General features: G+C 42.5%; 1 pseudogene across 1 annotated transcript in view; it reads right to left on the bottom strand.

Moving 5' to 3' along the window:
- Positions 1-9,619, bottom strand: part of LOC146756955 (uncharacterized) — a 56,557-nt pseudogene extending 46,938 nt beyond the window's left edge. Inside the window, exons 1-8 of the transcript XR_014936936.1 lie at positions 9,374-9,619; positions 8,311-8,425; positions 7,876-8,049; positions 7,658-7,764; positions 6,202-6,350; positions 3,340-3,390; positions 933-966; positions 753-852 (exon numbers count right to left, since the gene is read on the bottom strand). The product of XR_014936936.1 is annotated as an uncharacterized LOC146756955 (transcript). The remainder of the gene's footprint in view (positions 1-752; positions 853-932; positions 967-3,339; positions 3,391-6,201; positions 6,351-7,657; positions 7,765-7,875; positions 8,050-8,310; positions 8,426-9,373) is intronic.
- Between the last annotated feature and the right edge of the window lie 12,935 nt (positions 9,620-22,554).

Genomic DNA, 22,554 nt, shown 5'->3' on the forward strand with positions numbered 1-22,554 from the left:
TTTTAAAGTACACATGCTTACATCTCCAGCATTACAGAGTGTGCTGAACTAACAAACTAAAGTTCCTAATCACTGCAGAATCCCAGTGCAACAGACTAAATACTCCAGACGCCATTGAAAAAACTGGTAATCCTTTGGAACATTCATAAAAACAGCAGGATAAGCACATGGAGCTTATAAAGAGAAAAATCCAAATATTCAAAAAATGAAGATAGTCATGCAGTGTGAGATTATATACAAGCACGGAATGTCATCCCACAGAAGGAAAAAAGAAAGAATAATTATTTGAGCAACTCAAGTATCGAACACTTGAGGAACCTAGTGAGGAAGGAAAGAGAACCAGGTGATGAACAATTTCACTAGATTTTGATAAATAAATGTTCTTTTTCATTATCGTGTTCTTTTTCATTAATCATCCTATCATGTAAATTAGGGGAAACAATTGTGAAGTTTGAAAGAGAACAGAACAGGTTATTTATTAACTTATCAATTCCTAGGGTTGGCAAATCTCACTCAATGAACAACTAATACAATGTGGTAGTTTATCTTAATATCTACTCTTTTGCCTCAAACCACAAATCTACTGCATGTTCTGCCAAAGTAACAATTTTTAGGAAAAACTTACAGCAGAAGAAAGGTTGGCAGATGAGAGACTCTTCTTAAGGAGGAAAAAAAAAAAAAAAAAAAAGAATTGGCTGGAAAAAGAGTTTCCTTCTATCTCATAGGAAATTGCCTTCAAATCACTTATTTTACACAACTATTTTCCCATAAAGGCACCATACCTTGGCTGTAAAATCCAGTTCTTCTTCCTCAGAATTATTCCAGGTGCCATTACTGCCCTCTTTTTCAGAACTTCAAAAACAACGAAAAGTAAGTACTGGTCCTCTCAAATAATTCCTCAAATAAGCATTTGGTATTTTTATAAGACTCACCTTGTTGAGTATCCTTCGAAAAAGTCATCCATTGCTGTTCAAATATAAATCGACATGTTGAGATTAGATTTTGCATACTAAAAATTAACCAATACAGACATTTAACATGAAAACAGCTCATAAGAGTACAGAAGCTGAAGTGGCCAATTCAATAAGAACAGCATGAAGGAAAGTATTTACAAAACAAATGCTTTTTCAAATTATACTGAAAAACAAATCAGACATATCTACAATATCTACCATTTTTTGCTGCCGTACCTTGCTATGGATTATAAATAAATATAAAGTATATTTATAAATACTAAGAAAATCAAAAAGCATACTCAGGAGCTATAGGTTATCCCTAGCTAGAAGAATCACCAGCATTTCTCTACAGTGAATCAAAAAATGATATACTTGAGACAAAAGGAGCATTAGCAGGGCATGCTATACTACACCCCCAAGTTTTTATCAGTTCAGTGAAGGTAGTAACTCACACCTAAGACTATAGGATAGGTCAGGTCAAAAGGGATCTCTGGAAGTCTCTCAGCCAACTACTTAAAGCCAGCTCAGCTTTGAGGTCAGGAAAAGTTGGTCAGGGTTTTATTCAGTCTAGTCTTGAACACCTCCAAGAGAAGGTTCACAACTTCTCTATTTTGCCATCCTTATCATGGCAACACTTTTCATCTCCAGCTAGAAACCATCTTGCTTCCATTTATACCTCTTGCCATCTTCGCTTCCTGTCAAGTATCACAGGGAAGCATCTGGCTTTGTCTTCTCATCTGCATTGGACGCTGCAGTTAGGGCCCTTCAAAGCTGCCTCTTCTTCAGGCTGAGTAAGTCCACTTTCTCAGCCCTCTCTCACAGGGCAAATACTCCTTCACAAATATGATGGCTCCCTAGAGAATTAGCTTGCTATTGATCCATCGACCTCTCACGTAGAAGGAACTCAAAATTACAGCCAAGGCACAGTCAAGTGAGTGCTAAACAGGGGCTGACAATCGCTTCTCTCAGTCTCCTGGCTTTGCTACTCTTAGCACAGTGCAAGCTGCAGCCCTTAGCTGCCAGAGCACCCTGCTGCCTCATGCTCAGCTTGCCTTCTGACAGGTCTGTGTCCTTTCTCAGCAGAGCTGCTCCCCTGCCGTGCAGTCCCATCATGTTTTGTAGGAAGGGGCTTTTTCACCCCAAATGGGTCTTGGTATTTGCCCCCGATGGATTTCTTAAGATGCCTGCCAGTCTATTGCCCTGGCTCATTGAAGTCCCTCTGAATGCCAGCTCTGTGCTGAAGCATATCCAACAATCGCTCTTACTTCAGATCATTAGCAACCCTGATGAGAGCGCCCTGCAGTAAATCCTTCAGGTCACCGTTCTAATGAAAACTGCAGTCTAGGAACACAATTTTTGAAGCGCTAACACCTCTTAACAACTAAAACATAATAGAAGGACTTTCTGATTCCCAGCACAGAAGGGAAAACAGACATATCTGATCTCCACATAGAAATCATAATTCCTGAAGTTTCTGAACTGTTAAATATTATAACAAAAAGAAGGGTTACTACTAACAACCTACAAATGAGTGTACAAATTTTGCCTTTCCTAAACACAGTATGCGAGAATATTCCCTGATCTGAACACAGCTTTCTGAGATGCAGTACAGTATAAATGTTCAAAGAAATCTCATGGAGAAAAAAGCTAGAGGCTGAAACTTCCCATCTGAGGGCATCTTAAATGGTTCAAATGCTAACAATCTGATTTTTGATGTTTTCCACTACAGAAAACACAGAATATTCTTAAATGCTAATGGAATCCTGCTGTATGTAAAGCTAAATAACTAACTCAGTACTATGACTCTATCTGCTAACTTTCCACGCAGAACAGAAAATTGCTGGTGTGTGGAACAGTTAAACTCTGGACGAACGACTTCAGTTACATCTTCAATGAGTACCACTAGAAGTAAGGAAAACAGCTCATTAAATTACCTACACTTTTGCTTTCAACATATAAACACTGCCAATGATCCTGCTATCCTTTAAAAGGCGAGACAGGAATTTGATGAGATAGCTTTCAGCTAGACCAAAACCACAGCCATGATGCACTGACACAGAAATGAGATCTAGTCTCCAGGGACCCGTTTCCACTTTAACTGAAGCCTATATCACCATTTCTGAGCAAGAGGAGAACAGATTACAAAACAAACAACCCCAAAACCAACACTATCACAAGTGATAAAAGCAAATGCTGAATTCAGTAATAAGGGACTCATGCAAAACATGCAAAGAAACAAAAGCTGCCCCAAATCCACTCTAACTCATAGATCTTAAATCATCAAGATACAGATCTGCAAGATAATAAGCACCTATGATGAATAAGTATTTGTGTATCACAAGACATGTGTGGTATTTAAAATACTGCTGTGCAGAATGAATACCTTCACTCGATTCTCCTGTTCTCAGAGTCTGCTCAGGGGACCGTTGCATTTCTATATCCATTAAGGGAAAGGCATGGAAAGGACAGACAACAATGACATCAGAATAAATGCGGAATCTCACAAGTTTGGAAAATACAAAAAGCACACACACAAAGCTACAGCACTGGGAGAATGCGCTGTGACTATGACATGCATTTGTGTGCATGTGTACATCTGTGTGTCAAAAGAGAAACTGTGGAACACTACCTTGACATCAAATTCTTTCACAATAAATCTGTTACTTTTCTCTGGAGCAGAAGGTTGTCCTACTTACATGGATTTTATCACATACACATGCAGTGCTGTGGAAAAACAGCTACTATCAGAAACATACACTTAAGAGAAAGTTTAAAAGAATCATAGGATGGCTTGGGTTGAAAAGAACCTCAAGATGATTTCTCATCCCTTCTGGCTTTTCTCTGTTTCCTTAAGAGGGAATACAGGAAAAGTTTTATCTGACCTCAGGAGATAAAAATCACACAGAAGTGATAATTTACTTTTGTAAAGAGTTTTACAATGCTGAGACAATTCCTCTAATCATAGAAACACTAAGGTTGGAAAAGATTATCAAGTCCAATTGCAAATGACTCAGGGAAACACTGAACAATACACTAGTATGTGCTGCAGTGGCCAAACATACTGTCACTGCAAACATACTAGAAACAGAAATAGCACAACTACCGTTTTCCTCAAAAAGAAATTGTTACTTAAAATCTAAGAGATCGGTCATTCAATACGTTCTGGAAGCCAATCTGTACGTGATTAATAAAAGGGTTCATGTTCTGACATCCAAATAATCATGAGCAAACTTGTTGAAAAATGCTGACCTGTTCAACATTCTTCAGAATCTCCTCTTCTAATTAGAAAGTACAAAAGTAGCAGAAAGGATAAGGTCAAAATTTTAGATAGCAGAAAAATAAAACAGAAGAGCAAAAGACAATAAAAGAATTCCAAAGTGGGTATTTCTCTGGTCTCTCTCTCAACATCCCGGCTTCTCCTCTAAAGGACACTTTTAAGACTGTTACTGTGGCATATTAAAAGGACTCTCATGATTCAGGGTGTGGATGCAATCAGAGACTGCAGAATTAATTCCAATATTGTTTCTACTACGCTACTGAAATTTCTCTCTGCTCCCTCCTACTCCTCATGCTGGTGTCATCTTTAAGAGACTGAGCACAGGGAGAATCACAGAATGGTTTGAGTTGGAACAGACCTTTAATATCATCTAAATCCAACTCCCTGCTATAGGCAGGGACACCTCCCTCTAGACCAGGTTGCTCAAAGCCCCATCCACCTTTGGCTTTGAATGCTTGCAGGGAGGGAGCATTTACAACCTCTCTGGGCAACCTGTTCCAGTGTCTCATCCCCCTCACAGTAAAGAATTTCTTCCTGATATCTAGTCTAAATGTACCCTCTACTTGGAAGAAGAAACCCTCAAATCACATATTTTAAATTAACCCAGGCCTGTTAGTCCTTACAATGGGGTACCAGAGCAACTATCTACGTGCATGGAAGGTAGCAACTGAGTGGATTTGGATAAAAAAAAGTATTTCAATGATTAAACCAACTGTATCGAGCCCCACTGAAAAACAAGCAAACAAAACTTCAAAACCAAGCTACGAAGAAACTTTTTCAACCACTCTCTAGTTCAAAGTAACTGCTCCTAAGTCAAAGGCAACATCACTTGGGTCTGAAATCTATACTTCCATCTGGGATAAGTCCAGGAAGAAAAAATATGCCATGTATTCTTTGATCATATTTCTCAGTCTTTATAATAAAAAAGTAATGACTTGTGTTTGAACAGTCTGCTGCCCATCTGACACATGATTCTCACAAAACCCTTAAAAATAAGGAACAAATAAAACCTCGTACGTTGGGGCTTGAAACGTAAACTGCAAGGCAATCTCATTCATACTAAAATAGCAACTTTCTAAGATTCATTTAGGGCAATTTGAGCTTATAAACGCTGCCTGGATTTTACAAATTCATTGAAGGAATGTATTTCTTTTATTTACAAGGCAATGAGAAAATGTAACAGTTTTTCTGGATCACAAAGTCTTTCTCAATTGTTTTTTTTTTTTCTTTTTTAAATAAAAGTAATTGAAAAAAACATTATTTGATTATAAATCAAACCATGTCCAAAAAGATACGGTATATACAAACAATGTACTGTTGTTGCTTATGAAGTTATTTTTCCAAGACAATTTTTGTTACGTCTCCACAACACAAACAAAAGCAATTGTAATTGAAGGTGAGAAATTATGTCTCCCAAAAAAGGAGCTTTATGCAGGTGAAACTATTAAAATTAAAACAAAGTGACAGAAATCCAGTGGTATTCAACAAAAGATGCATCTTCTTGCAATTCATCTGCTGCTTCGCCGCTACAGAAGATAAAACTACTATTTGGGATGAAACTACAGCTTTTGCAATTGGATTTTCTGAACAACAATCTAAATGAGCATCTCTAAGAAAAATTGCACACCCATAAAACAAGGCTACTTTAACCTATTTTGTTTCTTCTCTTCCCTCCTCCCCCTTGCTAAAGGGACAATTTAAATAAATGGGCAACTTGATGTGCTGAAAGTGACAACTGTATGAGCAGATGGATGTAGTGCACACAAATCACAACTGTCCCCACAGCCTGTGGAGATGCAGTGTAAACTAGCAGCAAGCAAACACATTCATAACACTTCTTATTACAGTCCACCTGATGCTTCCACTGAAGTCCACACTGAGCACGGTGAATTTAAAAGATGCAAACCAACCTAAGGAAGGGGCCACCACGATTCTGCCCATTAGCTCTACCACAGTTAAGTATCCTACCTCCTCTGCTCGAAGCAGCTGCACCCAACGTAAAGCCAGCAGCTCTTGCCTGGTGAGGAGTCACTGGCACAGGGATGCCTCCTTTAGCACCTGCAGAAGCTTCCCCTGCGTTCTCATGGTCTGCATATTCTGCCAGTGTTTTACTAAGACTATGGAGAGCAAAAAAGGAAATGCATTTGGGAAAAATAATCCCATAGCTACATAAACACTTAATGGGATAATAAGAGCCTTATACTATCCATCCTAAACATAACCATAGCCAAAACAATTTTCATATTCAGTAAGTGTAACATACTCTACTTTTTGCAAACCGTAACATACTCAAATATAATGGACACATCTATTTTATAGATGCACATCCAGATCTATGAAGTTATTTACTTCTGCTCGGTACCCTTTGCAGTCCAGTTTTTACAAATACAACCACTCTTATGAATGAACACCCATGGGTTAAATACTTACGTGTAGGAGGAGTTAAACTGCTTAGTAATTTAACAAAAGAAATAACAGCTAGATCTCCTCTGAAACAAAACAGGTGGTTCCTGGTCAGTGGAACTGAAGACAGTAATAACAAGGGTTCTGTTTTGAGAAGAATTTACAAACATTTCAGTTTTTCAAGTTGAACTTCTGCGTCTGTGGGCTACAGACACATTTTAATAGTGTATAGCAGGCAGACATCAGCTTAGAAACAAACACTTGAAATCTTACAGAGAATTTTGAGCAGAAGCCCTTTTCTCAATTTTCAAATTAACACCAGACACATGAACAGTATACATGAGAAGATGTCAATGAACACATCTTCAAAATAGCACCGTTAAACTTGGTGCTGTTACCAAAAAGGTTCAAACTCAACACTGATAACTAAAAACCTAGCAATAAATTTTAAAGTTTACCTAGCATTTCCATGAATAATAGCATAGTCCTCAGCTGTCCATCCATTAACGTCTTTATGGAAAATTTCAGCACCATAGCGAAGAAGCATTTCTACCAACTTAAGCTCCCCACCGGCCGCTGCAGTCATAAGTGGGGTTCTACAGCATCCAAAATACAAGACAAACCATACAATTTAGTCAGACATTGTAATTATTTTAATCCCCATTTGCTCAATCTCAAAGAAAATCACTTTATGAACAGAAAAAAAAGCTTCTATATTAACAACACTTGCATACAAACTTGGCATCAATTTGAAAAACTCTCTCTGGCATAACAGCAATGTTGCTGGCACAATAGCAATTTTCCTGCCACAGCGGCTACCAGAAACAATGTTTTCTTGCAGTTCTCAATGCAGAAAACATGCAATAATGCATGTCACCTGCCAAGCTGAGACCTGCTTTCTCCAGTCACTCAACGAGCTCTTTCTCTGTGTCTTTCTACTTCAATGCTCATTCCCATCCCTCCCATCAGTCCAACCTGAAGACAACTAAGGTGACCTGCAGAGTTTAGACCATCTCCTCACCTTTCACACGGATCTCGAGTGTGAACATCAGCTCCTTTTTTAAGAAGGAGCTCTACCATTTCTTTGTGATTTTCAGAGATAGCAAGAGTAAGAGGAGTACATCCGTCCTGAAAGAACAGAAATAATTCAAGTTAAAAATCAAAAGAAACAAACAAAAAATCTACAATAAAAATATCAATGCAACTTTTTGAACTTCTCTATTGAATCTCGAAATGTACCTTATTCTGAGCATTGATACGGGCACTGTGCTCAATTAACATCCCTGCTAGAAATGTGTTAGGAGTTACAGCAGCCAAGTGAAGGGCAGTGTTGCCACCAGCATCTGCCAGGTTCGGATCAGCACCATGCTCTAGCAGGATCACTGCACATCTTTCTTTCTGGCATTGTACTGCCTGGAAACAACACACACACACACACAAAAAAAAAAAAAAGGTAAAATTTCCAGCAGTCATATTTCACTGTGTCACTACACTACTACAACTTCCCATTCCTGGAAAATAAAAGCATCTGCCAAGATTATCTAGCACATGCCAAAGCCACACTGATTACAGCATGCATGCTTCTACACAGACTTACTTAAAGAATCTGGAAAGACATCATTTAATACATAATCAATAATTCCTACTTGCAGCAACATAGTATGTTCTACTTACCTTCATCAGTGGAGATCTGTTATCACTGTCAAAAAGATTTAGCTTACACTTGTTTTCTACTAGAAACGTAACGACATCTTCACGTCCATTTGCACAAGCAAGATGCAGTGGTGTCCTAAAAGTGAAACGTGTAAATTGAAACAGACAGCTAAATAAATATTTTCACTCTGTGGTACATGAACAGGGCAAATTGCATTTCTTTATCCCAATTACCTCCCAAAATAAACAAAATAAAATAAAAACAAGCTTATTCCATTACCAGCGTGCACCAAACCATGTCCCTTAGTACAACATCTACATGTTTCTTGAACACCTCCAGGGACGGTGACTTTACCACCAACCTGGGCAGCCCATTCCAGTGCACAACCACTCTCTGGAGAGGCTTATCCTAGCATCCAACGTGAACCTCCCCTGGTGCAAGCTGAGGCTGTTCCCTCTTGTCCTAACAGCTCCCATCACGGGCAGGCTGATGAGTACCCTCCATAAGACCAGCGTCCTCCAAGGCAAAGAAGATGAGGACGAAATAACAGGCAGAACGTCAAATAACTCATCATGCCTTGTCACAGACATGGAACAACTCGAGGGTGACTGTCCCCACTGAGAAATTCCCAAATAAGTATACAAGATCCTTCACCTCCGAATAGAAGCCTGACAATATTGATCTGAGCACTGTATTTATTATTTATTTAGCACAGTGTACCGCAAAGAGCTCGAATGAGTAATTTAACTGTAACAAACACAACTTTGTGCAGGAGCCCCTCCTCACCCAAAAGCAGCCGTTACCAAGCACTGGGGAATATGACAACCTAAAGGAACCACCATCAGCTTCGCAAGCAAGAAAGCCTTCATGAAGCCAGCAGCCTTATCGCTGCCTTTTCTCACCAGCCCCCAACAGAGCTCCCAGCTCGGAGGAATGCCGAGCAGCCCTACGAGGGATCCAGGCCAGGAGGGCACATCGGAGCGGCCTCTACCGGCCGTCCCAGCCACGTGCGGCCCCCGTTAACAGCAGCCCTCTGTGCCCAGGTCATGCAGCGGGGATCCCGGCCCGGCCCGCCGCCCTTACCGCTGCGCCTTGTCGCGCTCGTCGATGTCGTGCTTCTTCAGTCCTTGCTGCACCAGGGCCAGGTCTCCGGCGGCGGCCCCTCGGTGCAGCTTGGTCAGCTCCTTCCGGCGGATCTCGTACGCACCGGCGGAGCACGCCGAGGCGGCGCTGCCGGGCGGCGGATCCCGTTTTTTCTTCTTTACGAAGCTGAGCATCTTCTTCATATTGTCTCAAAACTCTGCCGGGCCGAGCCCCGAGCAGGACGCGGAAACACGGCGCACGCTCAGGAAGTCGCGGCCCAACCCACAGGCTGCAGGGCAGCCTCAGGCTCCCAGCCGGAGCCGGGAGCCCCACGTATGCGTTATACGTGCGATATTAAGCGATACTAAGCGATATGAAGCGATATCAAGAGGATACACACCCGCGGAGAGCAGGAGTGTGCGCGTCTGTAGGCTCGGCTGCCTCAGAAAGCGGTTGGCAACGGTGTGTCCTGGGGCCGTTGCCTTTGGAATAGTCACGGGGATAACCGTCTGCAGGGTTATTTCTTGCCCTACTTGTGGGTATTATTTAATAGGGATCTCAAAGCACGCGTTTTTAACCTGTTACTAAACCAGTTGTCAGCTTTCTGTCTTCAGTTTTCCCATCTTCCCCTCCCCCCCTCCACCTTTGTTCATACTGTTTATTAAATCTTTAATATGGGTGATTTTGAATAATATTTTTAATTCATTCCTGTTAAAAACAAATAGTTCCATTTAATTTTTATTTTTCTTCAGAAATTGGTATTTCCTGTCACAGTTCCTCATATTCTCAGTGTGTTCTCTTTGGTAATCTGGAGCTTTCTCTAAGAACCATTGAGCAATTGCTATTCCTATTGCTGTCTGCGTGAGGTGATTCCTCTTCTTTTATCCAGTACTAGATCCACGTAGCACAGTAAGATTTTCAAGTAAGGGCTTAAGTGTGGCTTAAGTGTTGCGTAAGCATTGGCATTTGGGTTAGTCTGCTAAAGACTCACCTTTCCTTTGACATAACAATACGGCTGGATAATTTAGCTCACAATCCTTGCAGCTCTGAGGTACAAAATGGCAGTCTGAAGCTCTCTTTTTGCAGTCTTTATTTTTCCCCTATTAAATCACTGTGTGTATTTTGCTTATTGAAGAGTAACAATGGCAGTAAAGGCTTGTGTGCTGCGTGTTGTTTGGTCATAGAATCTTTTAATCATAGAATGGAATGGCCTGGATTGAAAAGGCCCACAATGACCATCTAGTTTCAACCCCCCTGGATATAGCCACATCCAGCCTGGCCTTGAATGTCTCCAGGGATGGGGCATCCTCAACCCCCTTGGGCAACCTGTTTCAGTGAGTTACCACCCTCTGTGTGAAAAACTTCCTCCTAATATCTAACCTAAACCTCCCCTGCCTTAGTTTCAAACCATTCCCCTTGTCCTATCAGTATCCACAGGTGATTTACTACGCCTGATTTGCAGCTGATGTGTTTACAAGCTGGGAAATCTGGCTGGGCAGATAGCATGTTTCTGCATTGCTTGCTCCAGGGCTTTGAAGAGAACTGGGCAGTTGCAGGTAGAGACTATAGCAGCTCCAGCTCTGTCTAGGTTGGAGAGCTGGAGCTGAGGTGGTGCTTTTGATGTTACACTCTTGCTTCCCTATGCAGCCAATGTGTATGCTTAAATACAGTTTTGCTTGTTCCTGGTCCAGTCTGAAGCTCTCACACTGTATCTCATGCACATGGTCTGTTAATCCTCAGCTGGATTAACAGCTAGTTTCTATTGATAATGCTGAAAGAATTCCTTTTGGCTTACTCTAAATGAAAAAGATGCAGCTATGCTTCCCATTTTAACAATGAAAATTAAGAATAGGTTTCAAGATTGAAAAAAAATATATATATCATTTATTTGCTTTCTTTATGACTCCATTTTCAGTTGACATAAATACATGACTTGCAGATTTTCAAATGGAATATATGGAGTTGCAACTAAAAGTTTGATCATGTCTCTCTACCAGACCTCTACAAGTCTCATTTTACCAGAGAGAAATATCCTCCTTCTTACTTGTGTCACCGCTTCTGGCAGTAAATACATTTGTGAGTGACTGTTATTCAAGGCTGAAGCACAGGAAGAGTAAAATTTCATCAAAACTGTGATCAAAACCTGGAGTTCTCACTGAGAATGGCAATCACTGCCATTAAAGCAGCCTCATGTGGTTGTTTCACAGAAACAAGATCACATATCCCACTAGTTTTGTGGGTTTTTTGGTCTCTTTTTTACATGCTTTAATAATAAAGACTAAAAATTAAGTTTTGTTATTTTGTATATGCAGTGTTTCTTCCTGAAGTTCACACCTTATTGCCACTCTTGCCAGTATCAGTACAGCACAGGGCCTGCAGTCACCTCCCTACCTCCCCAGACCAAATCCATGAATCATTTGCTTCTCATAGGCCTCAGATGAAAATACTATTTTATAACAACTCTAACCACGTTAAGGACAGTGAGACACTTCAAGTCAGTGCTGTGCAGTTCTACAAACTTGGCAAATACCTCTAATGCAGGAGGAATGTCTAACGTGCAGCCTGAGGTCTTCGATACCACAACTAAAGCAGATCTAAACCTGAAAATACTTACACCAGCATGTTAGTGTAAACCCTTACCTTCTCTAGTGTTAACTACGGCTTGCCATAGCATCGTGGCAAGTCTCAAAACCACAAACGTGGGGAAATAATGAATGGCAGGATTTTCAGAGTAGCCTATGGTCAGCACAGCTTGGGAATTCAGCTCTCCTAGGCCCTCCAGGAAAATGTCATCATGCATTTTCCTCACAGAATTACTTAACTAGTCTCAGGAGCTTGCAAAACCCACAGAGGTTTTTAACTAGCTTACTGAAGCAAAGGCTTGAAGGTTGTCCTGAGGGGCTTCATTCGTTTTGCTTTGTTGCTGAGCTGTGGTTTCCAGTCTGTCACTTCCAGCCTTGAGCCTGAAAGAGAGACAGGCCTTGCTGTGGACATTCACAAGAGCACAACTTCTGAAAGAGCAGTCTTTATGGAGGGAAACTGACAACTTCTACTTTCAAAAACTCACGTTACTTAATTGCATTCCCTTCTATTAGAATTCAAAAAATAGCTTTTGAAAGGAACATGCACACAATTTTCCCAGCATGGAAAAAGCAACTTCTTGATTGGCAGCCCTCCTAATTACAGGTTAGTAAAACAAGGCAACCAACTTTCATATCACTGAATCTACCCTGCTGAAACGATGCTCAGTGTGCTACAGCAACCTGAGCTCATGCCCCCACTGTAACCTTAAGCTGCTCATAGGAGCAGACACGGAATGCAGCAGCCCCATTCCTTCCCAGTCACTGTCATAGCTGAGTGCACGCTGAAGCATCCTGAGCTACAGAAATGTCCCAGAGAAGGAATCAGCTCTCCACTCTGGGTTGTTACAGCAAAGACCTGAGCACCACTCTCTGGGAACTACGTGGAAACTTAGGACGGACATGGAGAAACCTCAGAGTCCAGAGCTTTGATGTGAGTATATGGCTTGTGTTGTCGTGTAATTTGGTGCCTGTTTACATTAAACATCCCCAATATGGCTGCAGTCTTTCATGTGGCACAAGCTTAGCAAAAGGGCCAATTCACAGTTGGGCATTGAAGGCAGGAGCTTGGTCTCCTCCTAGAATCAGGGATGGGGAGAATTCAGAAATACCCATTGCTCATCCACTGTTAGGTTCATGTCAGCTTCAGTGCAGAAACCTGCAGGGGGAGCAAAGTGTTTCTGTGTATCCACTAGAAGGCTGTTTCTAACACACTGCTTTGCCCCTCCAGCTTGTGAAAAGCACTCAGGCCTGCTAGCAGCATTATGTACCTTGAACAGCTGGCCTAGAGCTTAAGTATTTCAAGGTGTCATTGTTCAGAAGCATAAGGCAGAGGCAGCAGCAGAGGGAGGTGGGTCCAGAGGTGACAAGCCTAGAAGTAAGCAAGCCAAGAAGTAAGCAAGCCAACAGGGGTCCCTGCCCATCCTTCAGAGAAAGTACCTCAGAGTACTGGGGAGATTCAGTCTTCCTCTTGCTCTGCTCCTGCTGCAGGCAGGGCACCTATGAAGAATGGACAAAGTGAGACACATTCAGTCTCTTGCAGTGAGTTTTCCTAAGTCTGTTAAGCCCTGTCATCAAAGCTTTGCCATGCTCTCTGTGGGGAAGTGCAGCTGCAAGCTTTGTTAAAAATTGTTGGTATCTAGCTTTACAACGTGAGTTTTCCATTTATCATGTTCTGTGTTTTTTTTCAAGATTGTAATAGGGCCCTCTGTCAAAAGAAGCCCAACTCTATGCAGAGAGATGTGCATAATCAGGCAGAGCTTTCTAAAGAACAGCACCTGTTGCAGAACGGCGGGAGAAAAGCAAACTATCACACCTGTCATTGACATATGATCAGCTAATCTCGTTTATTCCTTGACTGCGTGTACATTTATAATACGGATAATTAGCTCATACATATTGCAAAAGTGGAGCTCATCATTGGTTCCCAATTACATACCATCCCCAAGTATCTTTGCAGCTTCTTGTTATCATCCTGAAAGCTACTCCCTTGCTGAGTTCACAAAACCATGGCTAGTTTCTCACCATCCCAGGGCATCCTGTTGTTCTCACTGTCCTTGCAGGTGTTATGGCTGCTTGATTAACTGCACCGTGTTTACGACCCTTCTCAGCTAACTAGCTGTAAAAAACACTCTCTACATTTCCCCCGTTTTCTTTTAGGCTGAAAAGGCTCAGTTTACCGACCGACTAACCATATTTAACAAACAATTCAGTTCATTTGTTCAATTAGTTCTCATGTAGTTTTATCCTGCTCCGTAGCTGCTGCTCTGTGAACTCCTTATCTTGATCCATGGCTGCTGCTCCATAAAATTCTTCTTGTATTACAACAATTTCAAGATACTGCCTATAGAATAACAACACTACTTATATTAATAACATAACTATGATAACTCAATCAAGGCCTTGATTGACAATACTCTAAAAGTGAAAAAAGAGACAAGTCAAATACAACATAACAACATTACTGTTAAACCCACTAAAAAGAACAAATATGTTTGTACTGCAACCTAAGTTTCTGCAACCTGAAAATAAATCTGTGAGGGTCCCATTGTGTTAATCTGTAACTGATTTGGAAAAGTCTTCAATTTTCATATACTCTGATACATTGATTTTTTAATGACCACTAAAATTTGTGCAATAAATGCTTTTAAGATGCTCATAACCATGCTCTACTGACTGAGTTATCCGGGCTAATAATTGATTAATGATCGCGCAATTTAATGGAATAGCATGTCAAATAGAACCAATTTTAGAGGAAAAATGTACTAGAGTATCACTAGGGGCATTATTACTTACTGACCCTTGAGAAACAGCAAGCCATGTTGGTGTTGGATGTAACAGGTAGTGCCAGCAGGGCGTCCCCTGCTTCAGGGTGCCTTTCCTCTCTCACCCATCACAGATTCTCTCCTGCATTCAGGGTCTGAAGGATTTCTTCCAGTTGTACACCACATCCGCATGGCCAGTGTGTGATATAGAGCCCAAGTGGAACACCTGCTTGGAAAACAGAATAAACTATCAAATTTAGTTCTATTAGCGTGCACTTTCCTCTAAAATGATGCATGGTTATATTTTCAGATCCCAATTAGTTGGATGTAAGAGAGGTATCTATTCTATGATACAGGGTCATCTCTTTGTCTGGGATTCCTATCCAGGTTTTGTCTTTGCAAATTAAGAAAAGCTAATTAATAAGATAATAACATCGTAACCAAACAGTACTAAAACAATGAGAGAGCTGTTCCTGTACATTCTAGCATGGATTACATCAAATCCTGTTTAATACACATCTGATCTATTACTAAAATAGAAGAAGCACACAACATCCTAGCTAATGCCTAAAACTCTAAATCTTGAGACTGCATTGGTAAAACAGAAAATCACACACTATGTCAAACTATTACTAATATTATCTATAACAAAGAGTTACATATAACTCTTTGTTATATATATATATAACTCTTTGTTATATATATACTATAACTCTATACAAAGAGGCTGTTAAGATGTGTAGAGGGAAAATCAGAGAGGCAAAAGCCCAGTTTGAATCTAAGCTGGCCACTGGGGTAAAAACAAACAAGAAACCCTTTTACAAGTACATCAGCTGTAAGAGGAGGACAAAGGGGAATCTCCATTCTTTACTGGACGAGGCTGGGAATGTGATTACAGAGGGTAAGGAAAAGGCAGAGGTTCTGAATGCCTTCTTTACGTCTGTCTTTAAAAGTCGTCTCGGTCCTTCCCAGGGCTCCCCACGCTCTGACCTGGTAGTCTCGTCTGGGGAGCAGACTGAACCCCCTGTGATTCTTGAAGAAGCGGTCAGGGAATTACTACTCCAACTGGACTGCCACAAGTCCATGGGTCTGGATGAGATTCACCCAAGAGTGCTGAAGGAACTGGCGGAGGTGATCGCTGAGCCGCTTTCTGTTATCTTTCAGCACTCCCTATTAACGGGTGAGGTGCCGGAAGACTGGAGGCTTGCCAACGTGACTCCCATTTACAAGAAAGGTTGTAAGTGTTAGCCTGACCTCGGTGCCAGGGAAGGGAATGGAACGAATTGTCTTGAGGGAGATCACAAGGCAGGTGTGGGATGACCAGGAGATCAAACCTAGCCAGCATGGGTTCATGACAGGCAGGTCCTGCTTGACCAATCTGATCTCCTTCTATGATCCTGTGACCCGTCTAATAGATGAAGGAAAGGCTGTTGATGTGGTCTACTTAGACCTCAGCAAAGCCTTTGACACTGTCTCCCATGCTGTTCTCCTACAAAAGCTGGCAGCCTGTGGCTTGGATGAGTACACTCTTGGCTGGGTAAGGAGCTGGCTGGAGGGCTGGGCCCAGAGAGTGGTGGTAAATGGAGTTAAATCCAGTTGGAGACCAGTCATGAGTGGTGTTCCCCAGGGGTCAGTGCTGGGACCTGTCCTCTTCAACATCTTTATTGATGACTTGGATGAGGGCATTGAGTGCACCCTCAGTAAGATCGTGAATGACACCAAATTGGCAGGGAGTGTCAATCTGCCTGAAGGTAGCGAGGCCCTGCAGAGGGATCTGGATAGTCTGGAGAGCTGGGCGAAAGCCAACAGGATGAGGTTCAACAAGACCGAATGCCGAGTTCTGCACTTTGGCCTCAACAACCCTGGGCAGCGCTATAGGCTTGGGGCAGAATGGCTAGAGGATTGTGTTGAGGAAACGGACCTGGGGGTACTGATTGATGCTCGGCTGAACATGAGCCGACAGTGTGCCCGGGTGGCCAAGAAGGCCAACGGCACCCTGGCTTGCATCAAAAACAGTGTTACTAGCAGGAACAGAGAGGTAATTGTCCCCCTGTACTCAGCATTGGTGCGGCCGCACCTTGAGTACTGTGTTCAGTTTTGGGCCCCACACTGCAAGAAAGACATTGCGGCCCTGGAACGCGTTCAGAGGAGGGCTACAAAGCTGGTGAGGGGTCTGGAGCACAGGCCGTATGAGGAGCAGCTGAGGGAGCTGGGATTGTTCATCCTGGAGAAGAGGAGGCTCAGGGGAGACCTTATAGCTCTCTATAACTTCCTGAAGGGGGGTTGTAGTGAGCTGGGGGTTGGCCTCTTCTCTTGTGTAATCAGTGATAGAACTAGAGGGAATGGTTTTAAGCTGCGTCAGGGGAGATTCAGGCTGGACATTAGGAAGTATTGCTTTTCGGAAAGAGTAGTCAGGCATTGGAATGCACTGCCCAGGGACGTGGTGGAGTCACCAACCATGGGAGTGTTCAAGAAACGCTTGGATGTGGTGCTGAGGAATATGATTTAGCCAGGAAGTATTGGTAATGGTTGGACTAGATGATCTTCTAGGTCTTTTCCAACCTTGATAATTCTGTGATTCTGTGATTCTATAACACAGCAAGTTTCAAAGCAATACCACTAAGTAAGAAACACACAATTACAATTACTATGAAGGCTGGATGCTATTTTCTGCCTTCAGATGAGACCGAACATATCATGCTGGAACCCACGTAGGGCCAGTCCCTGTGGAAATACGAGCATATTCATGACCCCAAGTTGTCAGTGGTAGGGGACTGTCCCAAAGTCCCTTAGGCAAACGTCCCCAGTCTTGTTGAACTAAGTGTACCTTATGGGACAGGAAACGTGTTCTGCTGCAGGAAAGGGCTGTACCTGCTATGGTGGTTCTGTTAGAGTTTTAGGCATTCAGAAGTTACGTTGATGAAAAGCAAGATGAAAAGGGGTAGTGAAAGATGCAGCATTTTCCAAATTGCATTATGTTTCCCCAAAATATTTTGCAGAGATCAGTGCTGAGAGCTTGAGCAGCAATGGTGCAGCCTGTTAATTCTTTCTATATGATGGATCACTTCTTTTTGCTACTGTTACCCCTATACAAGGATTGTCAGGTGTTAGAAAGAAAGGGAAAGAGAAAGTCTTGTAGCATAATTTGGTTATAATTGTTCCTGGCCATTTGTTTTTCCTGTACTTCTGGGCTTTCAGAGTTCATCTCTGTTATGGCTGCATTTGAGCAGTTGAAGGTCTTCGGGGAAACAAATACAACCCTGCCACCCTACACAAAGGATGTTCATCTGAGACATGAATTGTCTGCATCCCAAGGAGATGAATGGATTTTTATTGAGTATCACTGCTGAGGAATGCAAGGCTTGATCTATTCTCTTGGAAGGTTTCTGCAGTAGTTTGGCTGCAGTCCATTTGTTGGAAGGAGATGATATGGCTCTCTGGGATGGAAAGGCTTTTCCAGGTTATAAATAGCAGTACTGTAACAGAGAGCAACTGATGCTCTTTGGAGAGTGATGTTTCTAAAACCCTGAAGACCTCATTCAGCCACACAGCTTCTCTGCTTGGTTTGACTGAGTACTGCTGGGGGGCTGCTGCTGTTAGTAATATGGTCTCTCTGGGGCAAGGTAGAAATATTCTGGAGCTCCAGTCCTGGAAAGAAGCAACATAGGTTTTCAGGTACGTGTCTCTTGGCTGCAGGAGGACTTCTTTTTCATGTAGACTATGGAAAGGCACTTTAAAAGAGTAAGTGGAGGACCAGCATGGCATTTTTCACAGGAAAACATACTCAGAGCTGGCACATCTCCTTGTTGTAGTCCCAGGCCCATGAGCAGCTCTGCAGCTCCATGCCTTCTGTGTGCACAATTCAGGCACCACGGTGTAAACGTGTGTGTTGTGCTGAGGGCTGGTGCAGTCTGAGGTGTAAGAATCAAAATTCCTTTTAGGTGAAGTATTTGAACTATGTGAAGAATTTGGGGATTGTTTTCTTCAGTAGTTATTTAAACATTGTCTGCAGGGGGGGGTGTGGGTGTAGGAAGCAAGTCTTTGGGTAGCAAGTGGAGTAATCAGGCACTTTGTAGCTGCTACTCAAAAAACGCCTTCACTTTTCTCTCTGTGGCTTCTTGTTCTAATGGTCTAATCTCCCTGCGATTGCTTCTTGTGTTCAGGAGTGTTTGAAGGCTCAGGACTCAGTGTCATGGTATGTCATGCACATCCTTATGTACACGGTGAGGCTTGAGGTCTGTGATGCGGTGTGGGTAAGGGGCTGGTCTTTCAACACTCTGTGCCTTAAATGTAACACCTGCAATCCTAATCTCATTTCTTGCAATGAACTCTGAAATCCCTGCTGGTAGATAAAGCTTCACCTTTGTTTTAGCCCTGCTTTGTTTGTGGTGGGAGTCCAAGACAAGGAAGTCAGTGGCTTTTTTTGCTACTGCTGCACTGTGTAGGCCCTGGAAGCTGCTGATTTGTTTACAGTACTCAGAGGTCATTCATGGTGTTAATGAAAATAGGGCTAAAACTCATCTTGGTGCTGGGCATTGAAAGTTTAGCCAACAACTCTTCCTTACGTCCTGTGTGTTATCTCTAACTCCAGCCACAGGGTTTCTTTCACTACATATGAATCATGCAAACCCATGTTGGCTGGTGGCCATTTAGTTTCTAGTTGAATGTCCACAGGGAATTAGGCATTGTGATTATGTGGCTGCTGTGGTTCTATCCATTCCTGCAGGAACTTACCTGCTCGTTAGCTCATTTCAGGTAAGCTGGAGAGAACAGCAGTGGCATTGGATCTACTTGATTTCCATCAGTATCATGTTAGTGCAGAAGGATTCCTTTACTGCTGCTTCATTGTAGAGAAGTCTGTACTGTGAGCTTAACCATTTGCAGACCTCAGAGAAGCCACCATAGGAAGCCATGCCAAAGACTTAGGTTTCTAGGCATAAAAATAGCTTTGATTGTGTTTTTATCGATACACAGTAAAAGCAATTTGTTCAACAAATCCATTCATCAAATTATCACCAAAATCTACATGTTAGCAGCTTTTTGAAGGACCTTAGTTGGACTCAGATATTGGTTTTGGAGTGCTATTGGGTCCATGGTTCCAAGGAGGATGCTGTGTGTTAAAAGGCATGGGCTGTAAAAGGGGGATTTTCAAGAGGAAGGTAGATAGAATTTCTTTTCAGTGTAGTTGTAACACAGCCATAAGGTTTGTGCTGTTGACTGTAAGGGCAAATAGGTGTGTTTCACTTTGAGACAAACCCAGAGCACCTCTGGATGTCTGAGAGGTGCAGGACTGAGTGCTGTGGTTGGACAGGCCTCAGCCCAGATGACTGCTCTCTTCCTCATCTGGATGGAGAAAGGTCCCTTTCAACACACACCATTCTGTGATGATTTCAGGCCTTGGTATGCTGTGTTCAAGAGCCCTTGTGATGCTCTTCTGGCTCACATCATGTGGAAATCCACTGTTCTAACACTGAAGCTGTCAGCAGGGGCTGAGTACCTAAGAATCCCAAAGTGCATTGGTGACTGGCAATGTCAAAATACTAAATGTAGAATCTATGTAGCAACAATGTAGAAGGTGATCCAGTAATGGAAATTTTTATCAGTACCAGAAACACTTTCATATTAACAACGTGCAATGACATACAAATTAATGACTTTTCCTCTCTTCTAGAAAAACATCTTTGCAGCATTCCTCTTGTCTCTGTGTTATTGGGGACAAAAGCCCTGCAAAATTAAAGCAAATGATTGTCTTCTGGTAAAATGAGTTTGCTAACCCAAGACTCTCTCTGCGAGTGAGTTTCGTAAAAGATAAATGGTTTGTTCAAGTAAAAAAAAAAAAAAAAAGTGGGAATTTTAATATATCCTTTCTGAACTGGGTGCAGTGCTAAAATAATTTATGCTGTGGGGGTACAGAATGAACTTGGGGTTTGTTTTTTGGGGTGGTGAGTGGGCTGAATAACCCTACAGTTTTGTACTTAGTATATTGGCTGATCCTTTTGATGATGCTAATTTAAGTGTGACTTGATCTCTCAAAGAGCCTGGTTAAGAACTGGAAGTTGGCCTGTGCTACACTTATGTGGATGCACAGTGATCTCGATAGCCAACACCAGGACTGCTTGTATTTTGCTTGAGATTGGCTGTATAGTTTTTTCTTTGTGTCCTTGTCATTTTATTTTATTTACATACCTAAGGCCTTTGTTAATTTAGTCATTTTCTGTCCCTTGGCAGGTATGTGGCTGCTTTTGGAAACATGCCTAATCGTGCTGCTCTAAGTAGTTTAGATGATTTTTGGTCAGGTTGATTTAGAGTTATAGAATCATACAGATAGGAAAAGACCTCTAAATCACAAAGTCCATCCCAGCCCCACCACGCTCACTGAACCATGTCCCTCAGTGTCACATTTTCACAGTTTTTGAACACCTCTGGGGATGGTGACTCCACATCCCTCGACTACTTGTTCTGGTGCCTTACCAATGCATCATTTGGTAGGATAGTGTGAGATTTCTTGTGTCCTTGAGAGTTTGCATCTCACTGATGGCCCAGACAGGCAAGAGTCCGGTCCTGCCCATCTGTAAGGCAGTTTTGCTTACCTTCCAAGGGTTATCTAGGGTGTGTGGAAATCGATCTCCACTGATCTTGCTGATTAAATCTGCTAGTGAAGAAATTCCCATATACAAGAAGGGTCATAAGGAGAACCTGGGGGACTACAGATCTGAGGGAGCTGGGTCTCTTTAGGTTGGAGAATCATAGAATCATAGAATCACCCAGGCTGAAAAAGACGTTGAAGATCATCAAGTCCAACCACAGCCTAACCAGCACCCTAACTCTAACAACCCTCTGCTAACTCATATCCCTGAGCACCACATCCAAATGGCTCTTAAACACATCCAGGGACTGCAACTCAACCGTCTCCCTGGGGAGCCTATTCCAGTACTTAACTACCTTTTCTGTAAACAAGTGTTTCCTAACATCCAACCTAAACTTACCTTGGTGCAACTTGAGGCCGTTTCCCCTTGTCCTGTCACTTCTCACCAGTGAGAAGAGACCAGCCCCACTCTCACTGTAAGCACCCTTCAGATACTGGAAGAGAGCGATAAGGTCTCCCCTCAGCCTCCTTTTCTTCAGACTAAACAGCCCCAGCTCCCTCAGTCTCTCCTCATAGGGTTGATTTTCTAAGCCCTTCATGAGCCTCATTGCCCTTCTCTGGATCTGCACCAGCACCTCCATGTCTTTCCTGTGCTGAGGTGCCCATAACTGAACATGGTACTTGGGATGAGGCCTCACCAATGCCGAGTACAGGGGCAGGATGACTTCCCTAGTCCTGCTCACCACGTCATTCCTGATACAAGCCAGGATGCCATTGGCCTTCTTTGCCACCTGTGCACAGGGAAGGAGAGACTGAGGGGTGACCTCATTAGTATTTATAAATATGTTAAGGGTGAGTGTCAGGAGGATGAGCCAGGCTCTTCTCGGTGACGTCCAATGATAGCACAAGGGGCAGTGGGTACAAGCTGGAACACAGGAGAAAAACTTCATCACAGTAAGGGTAACAGAACACTGGAACAGGCTGCCCAGAGAGGTTGTGGGATCTCCTTCTCTGGAGACATTCAAACCCTGCCCAGACACTCCTGTGTGACCTGGTCCAGGTGTTCCTGCTCCTGCAGGGGGATTAGACTAAATGATCTTTTGAGGTCCCTTCCAATCCCTGACATTCTGTGATTCTGTGTTTGTATTGGTTCCGTTACCCCTATGATGGGTGAGGTCCCTCTTCAATAAGCAGCAGAATCAGGTACCATTCAGACCTCCTGCTCAGAGACCCCCTGTGTGATTGTTTTAT

This window comes from Coturnix japonica, chromosome 24 (assembly GCF_054131305.1).
Source record: "Coturnix japonica strain WE chromosome 24, WE-NBRP24, whole genome shotgun sequence".
Taxonomy (NCBI): Eukaryota; Metazoa; Chordata; class Aves; order Galliformes; family Phasianidae; genus Coturnix; species Coturnix japonica.